This window comes from Nomascus leucogenys, chromosome 13 (assembly GCF_006542625.1).
Source record: "Nomascus leucogenys isolate Asia chromosome 13, Asia_NLE_v1, whole genome shotgun sequence".
Classification (NCBI taxonomy): domain Eukaryota; kingdom Metazoa; phylum Chordata; class Mammalia; order Primates; family Hylobatidae; genus Nomascus; species Nomascus leucogenys.
In genome coordinates, this window is record NC_044393.1 from 66,152,714 (window position 1) to 66,169,124 (window position 16,411).

Consider the following 16,411-nt stretch of genomic DNA (forward strand, 5'->3'; position numbering starts at 1 on the left):
TATAATCTCACAGAATAATTTCAAATTAATTAGTATTGCAGCTGAACTATGTGACGCTATCACAGTTTGGATGCTATCACAATTAGTGGGTGAATTTAGTAGTTTTGGGTGCTGTTCATTCTTTCTAGCTTAAATCCAAGTAACTGAATATTTAAAAACTTTCTTTTGTTGATACAGGTGATACCAGTGGTATGCTAATATGGTGAGGATAATTTTTATTCCTTCCTAAGGATTTTTGTGAAGAATAAAGATGAAAATAATTACTCTAAAACATACTGCAAATCTATTAAAATATATCCTATTCATGAAAATTTATACTAATGGCCAGTATCCTTAATGTTACTTAAGTTCGTAAGCACTCATAGTTCAAAGGTTTATTTTTTCTTATTTTGAATATATATTATATGCCATTGAACTCAACATAGTGACAATTTTTACTGTGTTTCAAGGTAGAAGTTGTACCTACAGAAATAAAGGAGTGGAGGTAGATAGAGAAGGATTAGAATGGGAGGTAGAGCTAGGTAATGTAGTGGCTACACGTTTCTTTGCTCCCAAATTAAGATATTTGGACTAATTGGAAGACTAAGAAGTTCAGCCTCTCAGCACAGCCCATTGTTTCCCTGCCATCCACTGCTCTGGATGTCAGGAAGAAGTGAGAGAAGGAAAGATGTGTTTCTTTGCTCTCCTCCACATTGTACTTTTTCCTGCTCTCAGGCCTGTCTGTGTGAGGCCTGAACCAGTGTGAAAAAAGAGAGCTGGAGAAGAGCATACATCCTCTCATTTCCCTGCCTTTAGAGTTTTCTAGAACAGTTGCTTCATAAATTGCAAGGGATTCCCATAACTCAATAATTTATCCTGATCTTTCTTAAAAATGAGAGAATTTCAAGATATCTCATTTTGAAACCAGCCCAATTGCCCCATAGACTGTTCTTTTTGATAATCATAGAAATTGACCCTTCTGGCATTAAAAAGGTTGAAACTTATATTTGATTTCTCTTGAGTTCCTTCCTCAGGAAACTACTTTTAGGCCTCTCACACAAAGTACCAAAGAACTGAAACCAGATCCTTGCACCATATGCCAAGAGAGCCCCTCATTCACCATGTTTGCTTCTTTGCCCCTCCCAACTTCCTGGTTTCTTACACATTGTTACATTGCTTACCTGCTATATAAACTCCTGGTTTTAGTCAGTCAGGGAGATGGATTTGAGACTGAGCTCCCATCTCCTCAGCTATAGCACCTGATTAAAGCCTTCTTCCTTGGCAATGCTTGCCACCTTAATGATTGGCTTTCTGTGTGGCGAGCAGCAGGACTTACACCAAACCTCTGGTGTTTCAGTAACAATTTAAAAAATAGATTATAAAACAAAGGTGGTACAGAAAGTATCTTGATAAATCTGTGGTGAAACTGAAAGTAGATTTTTCATTTCCAGATTATCAATTTGGGATTTAGCTGATCAGGATACCAATTTACAAATTAGCCAATCCAGTATATGTGTATGTATACACATACACCCAAAACTTCTTAGTATTTCTTACTAGTGAGGCAGGATATTTCCTTGACCCCTTTGTGGGACTCGCAACAGGTGCCTTGTTTACTCAGCCTGCTGCTCTCAACTCCTTATGGGAGGGAGTGTGCGAGCAAACAAGGTGGGAACTGGAGTGCATGAGCACTGGAGTCAGCTGGCCACTTGGGCACTGGCAGGATCAAACTCCACTCAGACCCACTGCGTTCCACACCTTGTGGGAGGGAGCACCCAGGTGAGTGGGTAAAGGAGCTGGAGTGAGCACTTTTGGGCACTGGCAGGAGCGAACTCTGTGCAGGCCTTGTGGCAGCATCCAGGCAGGATCCCTGCAATTCCTGAAGCCCCAGGAGGCATGTTACAGTGCCCTTTTAGCTCTGCCATCCATGTATGGCTTAAGTGTTAACAGCTCAGAGGGCCCTCCAGCCTTTCACACGAGGTGGCTGTCCTCTGCCAGTGAGGGCAAAGGGCCAGTGTGACAGTCTTTTGTATCTGCACTCATGGCTCCTGAGCTCTTGTCCAGCACCCAGGAGAAACAAGTTTACACAAATGAATTGGATGGTAAATGTGGGGAATTTTTCTCGATGATGAAAGTGGCTCTCAGTGGAAAGTGGAGCTGAAAAGGGGACAGGGGGCTACATAATCTTCCCCTCCAGTCTGGCTGTCTCCAGCCAGGTTCTTTTTTGAAGTTACGTTGTCAGGCTGTGTCTCTGAAGTCAAGCCACTTCTCCCATGTCCAGCTATAGTCTCTGATGTCCAGAGGCTTCTCCTTTCTCTGCTGGCTGAGTCTGGGGTTTTTATAGGCACAGGATGCGGGGTGGGGCAGACCATGGGCAGTTTAGGAAAAGGGAACATTTGAGTGGGAAAACAGGGATATAAGTTCTCACTTTGGGCCTTGGTTTCAGGTTTTTCAGCTGGAGGGCAGGGCTTTGCCATGGACCTGCCCTTTTCTGCCTAGAATTTATCTGCCTCCTGTCCCCATCATCAGGAATTCTCAGTGATTTATAAATATTGTCTTATTATTTTCTGTAACATCACTTAGAGGAAGGTAGAAGTATAACATATACGTCTATGACAGGGTGTGGCTAGCATACAAATTTATTGAAGATTCTAAAGGACTGTCCTCAAACCAGGGAAAGAGTCACATTTAGGAATCCAGTAACTCTGCTTTTATGCTACTGCAGACATTGTGTTAAATAGGTGTTATAATGCAAGCCATAATAGCTCCAGATGAGAATTTCATTGAGTTTAACCATTTAGAATGAATAATATGTTGTAGTAGTAATAATAGTTATTATAGGCTGCATGCGGATTTGCCTCATTTTAAGCAAACCTGAAAAAAATACCTATGTTATCAAATTTTTGGATTTTTGCCAATGTAATCACTGTGGGTTTGAGTTCTGTTGTGAAAGAGGTATTGATTTCTTTCCTTCTTTTTTTTTTTTTTTGAGACAGGGTCTTGCTCTGTCCCCCAGGCTGGAATGTGATATTGATTGCTAAGAACTCTATTTATTAGTGAGATTAGCCCTTTGGGATATGAGTTGCAAAAGGTTTTGGATTCTTCACTTAAGTGCTATGCTGGAGTTGTCATTTGTCTTAGAGGTGAAAAGAGCCTTATAGTTCAAATCTCTCAATCTATAGATAAGAAAAATTTACCCAGTGACATTAAGCTATTAGCCCAAGAGAGAACAAATCTGATCCCTAAATCTTTTCTAGGAAACAGGGTTCCATGTGGCTAGAAGGGACTGAAGGACAGGGAGAAGAACTCATAGTTGCAGCCATGTTCACGTAGTAGTTTTATACAACTGGCATCAAATCCAAAGCATAGCTTGTAACTCCTTGATGTTGAGAAGGTGCAGCTGGGCATTTTAACAGTTTAACAGTAGAATAGAAAAGCAAAGATTTCAAAAACTATAATTATGTTTTTACAACTTTAGTTTTAGGAGCATTGCTATAGTTGCTAATTAATCCATATATCTGGTGACACAGATTAATAGCATGTATTTGGTTATAATATAAGCATTGTGAATCCAAGTTAACATGTTACTTTCATTCTTTCTAATGTAATTATTATGCTATTATTAATTTGTTACCATGCAGTAATCATGCAGTTTTAGGTAACTGCTTAAAACCCAGAGTGAGGCATAGAAATTTATGTGGAACTGGACGGAGCTGAATGTCAGCTACATGGTAGCAAGATAGATGCTTTGCATCAGGGTCATTTCTACTATTATAAAGCTTGAAAAAGGATAGAACAAAAAGAGTCATGGTTGTATGGATGTCTTTATGGGTGATAAAGTTTGAATTAGCATATGTAGGACATTCCAGTACAATTAATAACCACTCTGTTAGTTAATTGGTTGGGGTGAATTCTCTTTTAGTGTTTCATTTACCTTATAATTAGCTGTAACTCAGCAATTAAATCATGACACCAGCCCACTGTGACACTGGAGGATGGAGGATAGTGCTTGGGTGGGGGAGCATAGTGCTTGGGTGCATTCTGCTCATATTAAGTCAGAGTTGTTGGCTTCCTAAGTGCCTCTCATTCTCTTTTAAGTTCTTGAATAAATCTATGTGTTATTCATATATAGTCATAAATGCACTGAAACAAATGCTGTCTGCCCCATGAATCTGCAGGTTCCACATCTGCAGATTCATTCAGTCAATGGTGTATTGAAAATAATATTCTGAAAAAAATGCATGGTTATGTCTGTACTAAACATGTACAGCATTTGTTTTTTACTCATTATTCCCTAAACAATAGAGTAAAACAACTATTTATGTAGCATTTATATTGTATTAGGTATTATGAGTAATCTAGATATGGTTTAAAGTATGCAGAAGGATGTGCATAAGTTATATGCAAATACTATGACATTTTATGTAACGGACTTGAGCGTCCTCTGCTTTTGGGGTCCACAGGGTGAGGGGATTCCTAGAACCAGTCTTCCATGGGTACTGAGGGACAACTATAATTTCATGCAGGATTTTGTGATTGTAGCAAACAGTAAAAATTGTTTCATGTTCATGTACTATCTTTCTAAAACTAGAATTCAGATTACATATACACATATAAATACTTTTTCTCATTGGTTCTTTTAGAAAAACTTTTTAAGATAGGAGGGTTTTGTTCTTGATGTTATTGCTGCTATTATTCTGTCAACTTATTCTTAAATAACTTGTTTTAACTAAAATAAAACTGAAATATTTTTTGAAAATTCCCCTAAATTCCTGCTTTACAAAATAGCCTGTATTGATTGTTTTTAAAGCTATATATGCTTTTATTTGTTACCAAAATAAAACAAGTGTGTTTAAGAATATTTAAGACTAGAGAGAATGGAAAAAGTGTGTAAAATAAAAGTTCCATGTAATTCTATCCTCCAAAGAGAACTACTTAATGGATTCTAGTTTTATGTCATGCTTTAGAAACCTTTTCTCCCGCTGATTAAAATACACCACTAGTACATAGAGTAGAAAATTTCAAGTCTGTAGTGAAGAAAAGAAATCACTTACAGTCTATCATTTGGAGGTGAGCACTATTGGAATATTTGTCCTTCCATTTTTCAGTGATATATGTGTTACAGAAACGGTCCTTATGTTTATGTACCTATACAGATAGCTAACGTATAATGTATACACTTTAAACAAAAGATGTCAAACTACACACACTTATATAATTTGCTTTCTAAACTAAAATGGGGTGATCATTTTCCTGTCATTTATAACTTGATTTTTAATGGCTGCATAGTATTCTATCATATAGATAGTTAATATTTAACCATTTTTCTTGTTGTATATTTAGTTTTTAGTTTTTTTGGCTTTTGCAAATAATATATTTATAGATATATTTTTGCTGAATATCCTTGAAGATAAATATTTTTACATACCTATTATTATCTCCTTAGCCTAAATTCCCACATGTGTAGTGATTTTTAAAGAACAACAAACATATGCTCAATTCACATGTACGAACTTATGGGATTGACGAGTGGATGAGAAAGAACCCATCAGATTTTTAGAATGACTTTAGCAAGTAAATTTGAAGATTCCAAATTTCAGGCTTTTAATTTAAATAGATAATAGCCTTAAACATTCTGCATTTAGGTACTTAAATATTTTGGTTGAATATATATTAATAATCACCATATTTGTGCAGAGGAAGCCTATTCTGCACATTTTAATACCACCCTTATTTATGTCATTGAGTTTTCTATCCATTGATTGTTTGGAACTGTGTTTATCATACCAAAATCCAAATCCAAAGTGAAAAACATGGTCAAACACAGGTGTCGTGGGATACACAGAAACAAGCAAAACTAGATTTTCTTGGAGAAAAAGGATATGATGACTTCCCAGGATGCTTTAAATTTCTTTCTTGTTTTTAGCTGACCTCACTCTAGGAAGAGAAAATAAATTATATTAGTTATTTTATTTCCAAATAAAAGCAAAAGAATTATAACTTGAAAATATAAAAGGGTTTACCCCAAATGTTGATTAAAACAATAGTTATATGACTAGAATAAAATTTTGACTTTAAAATGTAGAAACTGTAATAGCTACTGTTTAGTGAGCTCACAGTAGGTACCTAACATGGCCCTATGAGCTTCTTCTCATTCTTACTAATCTTTTTTAAGGTCAGGATAATAATATATGCATGGCAGGTCTGAATGCTTCAATTTTAAATGCTTGTCAAATTATTCATCTTTTTGATGTTTTAGATCCAGGAAACCTTTGGATGCCTCCCCACAATTTATTAAATTTTTTCAATGTGTTAATCATTTCCTTTACAATTTTTATAGAAATTATTTTAAGTGTGATTTGGCACGACCTGTAGCAGAAATTTTAATCATTTCATTCATCTTTTTACTACCATAGTTTATCTGAGACATAATGATTTTTATGACTTCAGTGACACCTGAAATGAAACCAGTACTCTAAAGTAGTTTTTGTTTAACGTGATTTTATTCTTTTAGAATTTATGTTTTGCCAGAGTGAAATGAGGAATTCAGATGTAATAGGGAGTGACTGTACAGTAATGAGTTTCATTTCTAGCTAGCTATTTTTATCCAAGGAATTGGTATTCTCTAAAATGACAATTGTAAAAGATGACTAAAATTATTTTTGAAACATTTTTAGACTTGATATACCAGGGTTCCACTAGAGAACAGAATCAGTAGGCTACACACACATACACTGAGATAGACAGACAGAAATAGAGAGAGAGAGAGAAAGAGGCAATGAGTTGGCTTCCAGGATTTTGGGGGCTGGCTAGGCAAGTCTGAAATGGGTAGGGTGGGCCATTAATCACAAAGGGCAGGCTGGAACTCTTGTGTTTAAGCTGAAGTGGCTGTCTGCAGGTCAAATTTCTTTATCAGAGAAGCCTCAGCTCTGCTGTTAAGGCCTTCGAATGGCTTGAACCAGGCCCACCCAGATTATCTAGGATAATCTTTACTTAAAGTCAATGGATTGTGTATTTTAATCACATCTACAAAATAACCTTCACAGCAATACTTAGTGTTTGATTTAATAACTAGGGGCAGTAGTCTACCCAAGTTGACACACAAAATCTCACCATCACACTTGATAACTGAACCAGTTCAATGCTCATATAGAAACACCCACTTCATTAATAGGTAGTTATAATTTATCCATGATAAAAACCAGATATACCCAATTTGACTACTTAATGCTGGTACTAGCTTGGGCTATACACAGTTTGCATGTTACTGAAAGTAAAAATCTACCCTTGACATACTAATACTTACCAGAGTTGAGAATATTGAAAAGGAGGTATGCTAGGCTATATTTAGGATTTTTATAAAGTTTTGAGGAATGGCAGCATTATTGGGATACTGATCGACTTCCCAAATGATGTAAGGGGACAAACAGTCATTTAAACCTTTGCTTCTTAAGTGAGGCTCATAACTCCCCTGAAATATATTCTTATTTTCTTCTGCCATTAGAAGGACTCTAGTAGAAAATACCAGAGAAGCATTGCTTTTATTTAAGGTAAACGGGGGGTCAGCAAACTCTTTTCTGTAAAGAGCCAGATAGTAAATATTTTCAGCTTTGCAGGCTGTACAGTTTGTTACACTATTTAACTCAGCTGTTGTAGCATGAAAGCAGTCATAGACAATACATAAACTAACAAGCACGGCTGTGTTTATAAAATGTATTTACTAACACAGGCAGTGGGCTGGATTTTGCCTGCAGGCTGCATTTTCCCTATCCCTGATGTAGACAGGTCTGGTGTGTTGGTTAAAATAGTCGCTCTGTTTGTAATACCATACATATCTAGTGACAGGATGTATTTCAGCACAGTTTAGGAACTGGTCAACTATTGAACACCTTCCATTTTTCTGCTTTTTTATCTTATTTTATTTTATGTTGAGATGGAGTTTTGCTCTTGTCGCTCAGGCTGGAGTGCAATGGCACGATCTTGGCTCACTGCAGCCTCCACCTCCCAGTTTCAAGTGATTCTCTTGCTTCAGTTTCCAGAGTAGCTAGGATTACAGGCACCCACAACCACACCCGGCTAATTTATATATACATATACACATATGTATATATATATATATATTTTTTTTTTTTTTTGAGATGGAGTTTTGGTCTTGTCATCGAGGCTGGAGTGCAGTGGCACAATCTTGGCTCACTGCAACCTCCGCCTCTCTGGTTCAAGTGATTCTCCTGCCTCAGCCTCCCGAGTAGTTGGGATTACAGGAGTCTGCCACCACGCCCGGCTAATTTTTTTGTATTTTTAGTAGGGATGGGGTTTCACCATGTTGGCCAGGCTGGTCTCAAAACTCCTGACCTCTGGTAATCCGCCCACCTCAGCCTCCTAAACTGCTGGGATTACAGCCAGGAGCCACCGCGCCTAGCCACATTTCTCTGCTATTTTAATAAGAACATGGAATAGAATAAGTATAGGAATGGGGTAGTGTTCAATCTATTAGGGGATTAAAGCTATTATGTATAAAATTAGCACACAATATAGAGTTATGATATATATTTTATATATGATTGTATAACATGACTTATTAAATATATGTAATGAAGCATATTCTCTCAATTCTCAAGAAAGAAAAAAAAAGTAAGCATTCATGTTTGTTTTGTGGCTCAGCACAGAAGCTAGGCCAGGTGCAGAGATTTCCTTGTGAGCATATGGAGGCAGCACTGTAAGGCAAGCTGGTGGTTGCCAATTTCCTGGCTTTGGTTCCGCCTCCCATCTCCTCCTTATTAACAAAGGACAATCATCAGAGAAAGAGGAAGCTGAAGAATTATATGAGCATATATGTAGAGGACATAGGCATTTGGTAGAATATCATAGACATCCAAATACTTGAGTTTGAGATTCTAAATTCAGTAGCAAAAATGCTACTTTTTACTCTAACACTATGTAGTCAGTTATAGTTCAGGCACAGGCTAAGAAACCATCAGATTTTCCAATTCCTAGAAGAATGGCCTAGGGAATAGCACTTACCATCTTTAGGTATTAGTTTCTTCATCTGTTTTAGTCATGCCTTGCGTCAGTGATCTTTAAGCTGGAGCAGATCAATTCCCATGTGTTAGAAAGATGACTCAGGTGGCAGTGTAGAGTTTGGGTTAGATTGAGTGCTGAGAGATGGCATCTAGGAGACAGGTTGGGGGGATATGATCATCCAGGTAAGAGAAAGGAAGATTGGACCACTGAGGGCAGCACAGATGGAAAGAAATTATCTGACTGGAAACACCTGTCAACATATGCTTGGGTACAGTAGGCTTTATGTGAACCCAGGGTGAGTAATGCTGTGGGATCCTTCCAGTGTAAGAAGCCCTTAGAACAATGGTTAGGGACTCAGGCTTCAGCACCAGTTGTACCTGAATTCATATCCTGGGTCTGTCACTGTCTATCTGCGTGACTTTGGACAAGTGACTTAAGTGATTTAATCTTCACTTTCTTATCTCTAGATACGGGCAGGATAATAACACAAAGTTGTGAAAATTTACTAAGACACCATGTAAAGCATTTAGCCCATTGCTGGTTGTTTTATGAAGATTCTATGAGTGTTTGCTGCCATTATTATTATTCATTATTATTATTATTTGTGGGAGGAAGTAAAGTTCAAGTACCAATAATAATTTTCAACCATTACAAATTGTGATTATATAAAAGTTTAAAACATTTCTCAGGAACCAGGGAGCATTCTATTTTTTATTCTAATTCGAGAATAAAATTATATTTTATGTTTTTACTTTTCTCAAAAGTGGTAGGAGCAAATCAGTTTTAGGTTGTCATTTTTTCTGTTTCCAGGTTTTTAGAACAGTAGATACCTGTTCTCTGTAATTTGGTATGTCTATCTGTGTAATACTTACATCAGTCCTGGTGGTTGTTCCTAAGAAAAGGAAAATAAGAGGCAAATACGTATTGATTCTGTACAAGAAAAAGAATAAATTAAGGGAGAAAAACACCAAAAGTCACTAATGCTGTGTGACAGAAGAGAAAAAGGTTATGTTTCATAATACACTAAGGTAGACTTTATATTAAAAACATACTCTCCCCAATACTCTGCAAGTTGGATTTTTTTTTGAATATTTCTTTTCATCAGCTAGGTTCTTATTTTATTTTCTCTGCAGCTGTTGGTCTGTCTCATGTTACATTCCCATCATTTATGTATCTGGTTTTGCCTCTGATGAAGCTGAGAAATATCTCGTTTTAATGGTTTCTGTGTTTTGTGTCTGTCTGTTTTCCAGTTCTGGGGAGACATTTAAACCAGTAGTCATGTCATCTCATGTAATGACATGCCTCTCTGCTTATTCTCCCTTCTGTTACCAAACAATATTTATGGTTAGTGTCTGTGTGCATGTGTGCGATGACTATTTGCTATACAGTTGCCTAGAACACTGTGAAACTCTGCATATTCAATGGAGTGGTTTCTTTTTGTTTTTCTGCATGCTATCAAATACTCTCAAAGTGTCCCTTCTGCTTTTTGCATCAAAGATAGCTGGAGGATAGAAAGGGGCATTCCAGTAAATTCTACTTTCTAGCAAATTGTATATAGAAGTTTTTCTTCCAGTAATGTTTTCCTCCCAATTTTTATGTAGAAAGCGTTTTGTTAAAATTCTGGAAATGAAACTCAGAAAGGAAATTAAAAGAAAAGGGAAAAATTGCATCAATTATGACAGATAAGAGGTTAACATACTTACTAAGAGCTTTTATAAATTAGTGCCATTCCAATAGAAAAAAAGGCAAACAACACAAACTGGTAATTAAATTAAATTAAAAAATTAATTAAAGCCTTAAAAACTAGAGAAAATAGACATAGAATTTTAAGCCTAGCTAGTAATCAAATAACCAAACTTCCGTCCCCTCCCCTCTCTTCCCTTCCCTCCCCTCCCCTCTCTTCCCTTCCCCCTCCCTACCTTCTCCCTATCTCCTCCCTCCCCCTTGTTTTCTTTTCCTTTCTTTTTTCTTTTCTTTCTTGAGCAGGGGCAGGGAGGAATGGTTTCTATTTTTTTTTTTTAATTTTCTGTATTTTAAAAAATGTTTTGGGAAAACAACTTTGAAAAGCAAAAGCAATCTCCATCCATTTTGGGGATACAGGTTTGTTTGTTTCTATAGTAACGTGATGGTTGGCCTTCCAGTGGTAATATTCATTTGTAATATAGCCGGGCCAGAGGTACTTTCTGAGTTCATGGCACAGGATTTCTTGGTGTGAGGTTGACTGACTCATTCAAACCTAGGACTGTAGCTTCATTAATCTTGAGTTTTAACCAATTACTGATCCACCTCAAGAAACACTGTCTGTGTTCTAAGGATGTAGGTGTTAGGCAATTTCTAATTAAAAACATGAAATTTCTTTCTTTTTCCTTCTGCATTACAGATGAATAGATTATTCACCATGAGGGATGACCATTTTGGACACTATTTGAGATAATAAGAATAGATACTTAAGAGGGGAAAATGCCATTTACAGGGGCTAGGAACATTTTTATTAGGGATGAATTTAGCTTGAGATTTGTGTGGTAATAAAAAGCACCTGGAATTTAGATGCATCTTTTAATAGATTTTTTTTTTTAAACTGGCTTGCCAATATTTGAAAATATCAGTGCTCCAGTTTCCATCGACTGTTACCTGTAGACATTACATAAAGCCAGGTGCATTTGTGATTAACCGGAATTCACAGCCCAGGACCTAAGGAGATAATTTTAGGTGCTTTCTGGAATAATAACTGGCCCTTAGGTACAAATGCAAAGCCAAATGTAGTTATTGGAATTGAAAATAATAAAGTCAAGGGCTTATTTTGAACAACCACACAGTTGGAGCAGCTGAATACTAAAATAGTGGCCTGTGTAGTGGTTTCCCCTGTGGCTTCTTATCTCTGTGGGTTACACACCCTCACCCAGGGGAAGACGGCCTTCTTAATGCAGCTTGCAGCAGGCCTTCTTCTGTGCGGCAGCTTTTCCTCAGAAGAGAAGTACATTAGTCATTGAACTGTTAGAGAATATAATGAAAAGAAAAACCTAACTTAGGATCAGATTTGAATTTTACTACCCCATGGCCTGTAGCTGCTTCTCTGACCCAATATATTATCTTCCTTTGAGGCAAACTATTTAGTTTTCAGTTAGTAGAGGATTTCAAAACAAAGCAAGTAGATTAATAGAAAGTGTAAAAATCAGAATAAATAGAATAGAAAATAGATTTACTTTTGTTTTGTCATGTAATCTCAGCTGATAAAACAGGAATATACATATGTATGTAGTTGTCAGGTTCAAAATCATGCCAGTTAAAGTTCTCTGTGTTTTAATTTTTCTTAAAGGCATATATAAAAAAGAATCTCAGAGAAAGAAGACACATTCATAATGATTAACCATACATACATCTTTAGAAGTTTGGTGTAAGAATGAACCAGTATTATACTTCATAGAAGGGCTGATTGTTCTTGCAGCAGAAAAAAGGTTTGAGTTTTATTCATAATTTACTTACTAACTCATTCAATGCCATTTATCTTTAACTTAAGTCACACTTAATGATAAATGCTCTTCTCTTTACTGCCAGACTGCCTGTAGAAGTAACTGAGCTGGCTGCCTTAATTTCCTTACTATTCACTGTCTTTAATCACTTCAAATTTGACTTTGGCCCCACTTCACCAACGTGCCCAGACTCTCGCCCTTTATGTCACACTGGGAAAGCCACATCCTGTTGAATTTAACTCTGCAACATCTGATATGCCCAACTCCCCTCTCGGGTGGTATTATAGGCGCTCCCCTCTGAAATAATTCCCGAAGCTGCACATTTTACACACTCTACCCCATTACTACCAGATGTATCTGTCTTTGTCACATCTCTGGTTATGAATGGTATCTTCTTTCTGCCTGCTATATAAAGTCCACTTTTCTTGGCTTGGCATTTGAGCCAGCATTCTCTCCCACTGCTTCTCATCCGCCCAGTTTTCCAATCCAATTCCTTCGTGTATGCTGTGATATCTACCTAGAGTCCATACTCTCTCTTCTTTCCTCTCTAATCTCATATTCAAAGCTTATCCTTCTTTCCAAGCCCAGAAGGAAGGACATCCCATTCATTAACCTTCTCTAACCCTCCTAGCTGGAAGTAATGTTTACTTCCTCTAGATTTTATCTGTGCTTCTCTTCTGAGATGTTTCATATTCTGTGTTATTTGTGTAGCCATCTCATTGTCCCTTCTCAAGGGTAGGGTCAGTCTCATTATCATGTTATTTTCTGCCCCCAGTGTCTAGTTCAGTGTATGATACTTTTTATAAGCTAAATATATTTTAGATATTAATAAATGTAGAGCATATATGAAAGATGTTTTAGAATATAGATGTTATTCCATTATGCTTGTTAATATTCTTCTTACATTTCTTAGTTATTTCCATGCATTTTAGATTTAACAATTATCTGTTCAAACAGTTGATTATTGTGAGCATTTTGAACCCTTTTATTAGGTTCTAGCACATTAAGTAACGAATTGCTGTATTCAGCTTTGTAGCATGTAATATTCCAAATCTTACTATTAAAGTAATATTCTGTAATATTTTTCGGTATAACTTCCAGTATAGGAAGAGTAAATGAGAAGCTAGTGAACAAATTCTCCTCAAGATAATGGAAAAGTCCTAGCACATTTTGCATGGCTGATGCTGTGAAGAGCCTTTTGGAGTACTCCAGTGTGAACACAAGAACAAATGGGAGTGTCCTTTTATACCACTCACTCCAGCCACTCCATAAGAGCATGTAATAGCTCTCTACAGTGACACTGCACCTTGCAAGAACTCAGCAATGCAAACATTTCAATTCCCCAGAGCACCAAGCGCTAAGTAAGAAAAAAAGGCCAGTGCGTATAGTACATACAGATAAGCATAAAATAATTACCAAGGGAAGGCCTTACCTTTGGCTCTCAAACACAGCTGTTATTTTACATAGTTCCAGTGCACATCTTTTAGGGCCGTACTTAGCGGCCTTCTCAAGGAAACGTTCCTTTATGCACATTCTGTCATTCACTCCATCCAGCCCATGGCTGAGGTAAGTGTACTAGCTCTGTATTTCCAGCAACACCAGAATTATAATTGCCTGCCAATTTGTCTCCATGTCTGCTTCTCCCACAAAACCCAGAGCTCCTTGAGGATAAGAACTATGTATATATCATATAGCTTTGTATCACCAGTGTTTTACATAGTACCTGGCCACACGTTGAATATGAATATCTATTGAATGACCAAAGCTGGTCATGCACCTTTGAAATCACAACAGACTTTTAAGTAGCACATTGAGGAGAAAAGGCAGTTTGAAGCAGGTACACAACAACAAATAATAATAGTTAATATCTGATAGTGTGTCAGGTGACAAAAATAACATGAAGAAGACTTAAAACAAAAAAAACCTGTGCGGTATTACTTACTTTTGGAGGCAATAACCTAGAGTACTTCAACAGTTTTTTTTGTTTTTTTTTTTTTTGAGATGGAATCTCGCTCTGTTGCCCAGGCTGGAGTGCAATGGTGCGATCTTGGCTCACTGCAACCTCCGCCTCTTGGGTTCAAGCAATTCTCCTGCCTCAGCCTCCCGAGTAGCTGGGACTACAGGCACCCACCACCACGCCCGGCTAGTTTTCGTAGTTTTAGTAGAGACGGGGTTTCACCATATTGGCCAGGCTGGTCTTGAACTCCTGACCTTGTGATCCGCCCGCCTCGGCCTCCCAAAGTGCTGGGATTACAGGCATGAGCCACTGCGCCCGTCCTCAACAGTTTTTTAAAAAACTTTCTTGCATGCTAACACAGTACTGTAGTTTACATTCATTTTGATGACTTAGAGTTACCAATCAAAGACTGAAATATGTTCTGGCCATTCTTTTTAAGGGTGAAGTCAAGGAATGCATTCCCTTGTGAAATTGTTTTTAAAAGTGTCTGGTTTAATAGGATAAAACCTTAACTATCCCACCTGACTAATTTCTGAGGGTTCTACATAGCCATGGTCTTGCTATATGAGGATAACATAAGTATATCTGGAACCATCTTGATTTATTAATGTGTTGTCGTTATTGAGTCTTCCTAATATGGACTTCAGACTGTACAGGTAGTCTAGGGATAGAAACATACACACACACACACACACACACACGGCAAAGTCCCAGCCATCAAAGACTTCTAGTTTTGTCAGATTTATATTTTCTTATGAAGGTTATTATCAGAAGTCCTGGGAAATGGTTGTTATAACTTTCCTACCTAGAACTCTGCCCCTTGTAGTCATTTAGCATTTATCAAACATTGAGTACTGTGTGGACCAGGCTCTGTGCTGGATGCTCTGTGTTGGCTGCTGGAGGATTGAGACACAGTGTGTGTGCTTGTAGGGAAGAGGTTCCCAGAGCCTGGAACACCTTGTCTTAGCAAAGTTTCTATTTCTATTCAGTGTAACTATGTGGAAGGTTTGCTTTGTGTACAAATAGACTTTTATTTTTTCTTCCTGGCATTGAATAGTTTATGAGAAACAGACAAACTCGTAAAAGAGTCTTCAACCATAAATGAAAGCATATTTTAAATAATTAAAAATATAATAAGACTTATTTAGGTCTTTCCTCTGTACTTGACCAGGGTAGAGATCTTCATTATCAAGGTTCCTGTAACTAAAAGGGAACAGATCATCTGACATCTTGCTCCACTTGTCCTTGAGGGTTATTAAGGTTTGTGTGTGACTGGGCGTTGGATGGTCCTTCATGATATCAGGAAAGGTTGACAGATGGCCTCCCTCCAGCAAGGGAGAAGGTGCCATGAAGACTGAACACTGCATTGTTCCCACCAATACAGTATGCGCCAGTATAGTTTCCCAGATCACAACTGAGAAAAGAATGTGCTCAGCTCCACTCCTCAGCAGAGTCAGATGCTCAGTACATCAGAAACAGTGTACCTGTAAAGTTGCCTAGGCAACATCAGGAGTGGAGGGAAGAGTAGACAGAATGATTTATGAGGGTTTCTTGCCATAGGAATGGGTCTAAAAATATACTTCCATGTCTTTTCCTCAAGAATAAATGACACAGGATTTATCAAGGGGATTGTGGTGCATAAAACCTCAAGACCTTATCAGAGCCCAAGGAGACCAGGGCCAAGGGCAAGGAGAGAGGCAGCAGAAGCAAGAAATGAGGAAAAGAAGTGCTCGTGCTGTGCTTTTAATCCTTGATTGAACTGATGCTCTGCCTTGATGTAAAACGGATTTTTTAAAAACATGCAAATATTGTATATTTAAAATATGACTAGAAAAAAAACCACTTACTGGGTGAAATGAAGGTATTTTATTTCCATATTAAAAAAACAGCTCCTCTCAGCATCTACTTTAGTATTAGCACATTTGCAAAGACAGTTACATGCCAGCATGTGAAACAGCATGTCATGGTAGCAGAGGGAGAACTT

General features: G+C 37.5%; 1 protein-coding gene across 10 annotated transcripts in view; it reads left to right on the plus strand.

Annotated features, from left to right (window-relative positions):
- The window catches only part of ST7 (suppression of tumorigenicity 7), a 277,885-nt gene that overhangs the window by 125,174 nt on the left and 136,300 nt on the right, over positions 1–16,411 (plus strand). For 2 of the 10 annotated variants that reach the window (XM_030826519.1, XM_030826520.1), the window contains exon 1: positions 8,607–9,295. The exons of the other annotated variants lie outside the window; for them this stretch is intronic. The gene's annotated coding sequence lies outside the window, so the exon portion shown is untranslated. Of the gene's footprint in view, positions 1–8,606; positions 9,296–16,411 lie in introns of those variants that run through there. 10 annotated transcript variants of the gene reach the window in all.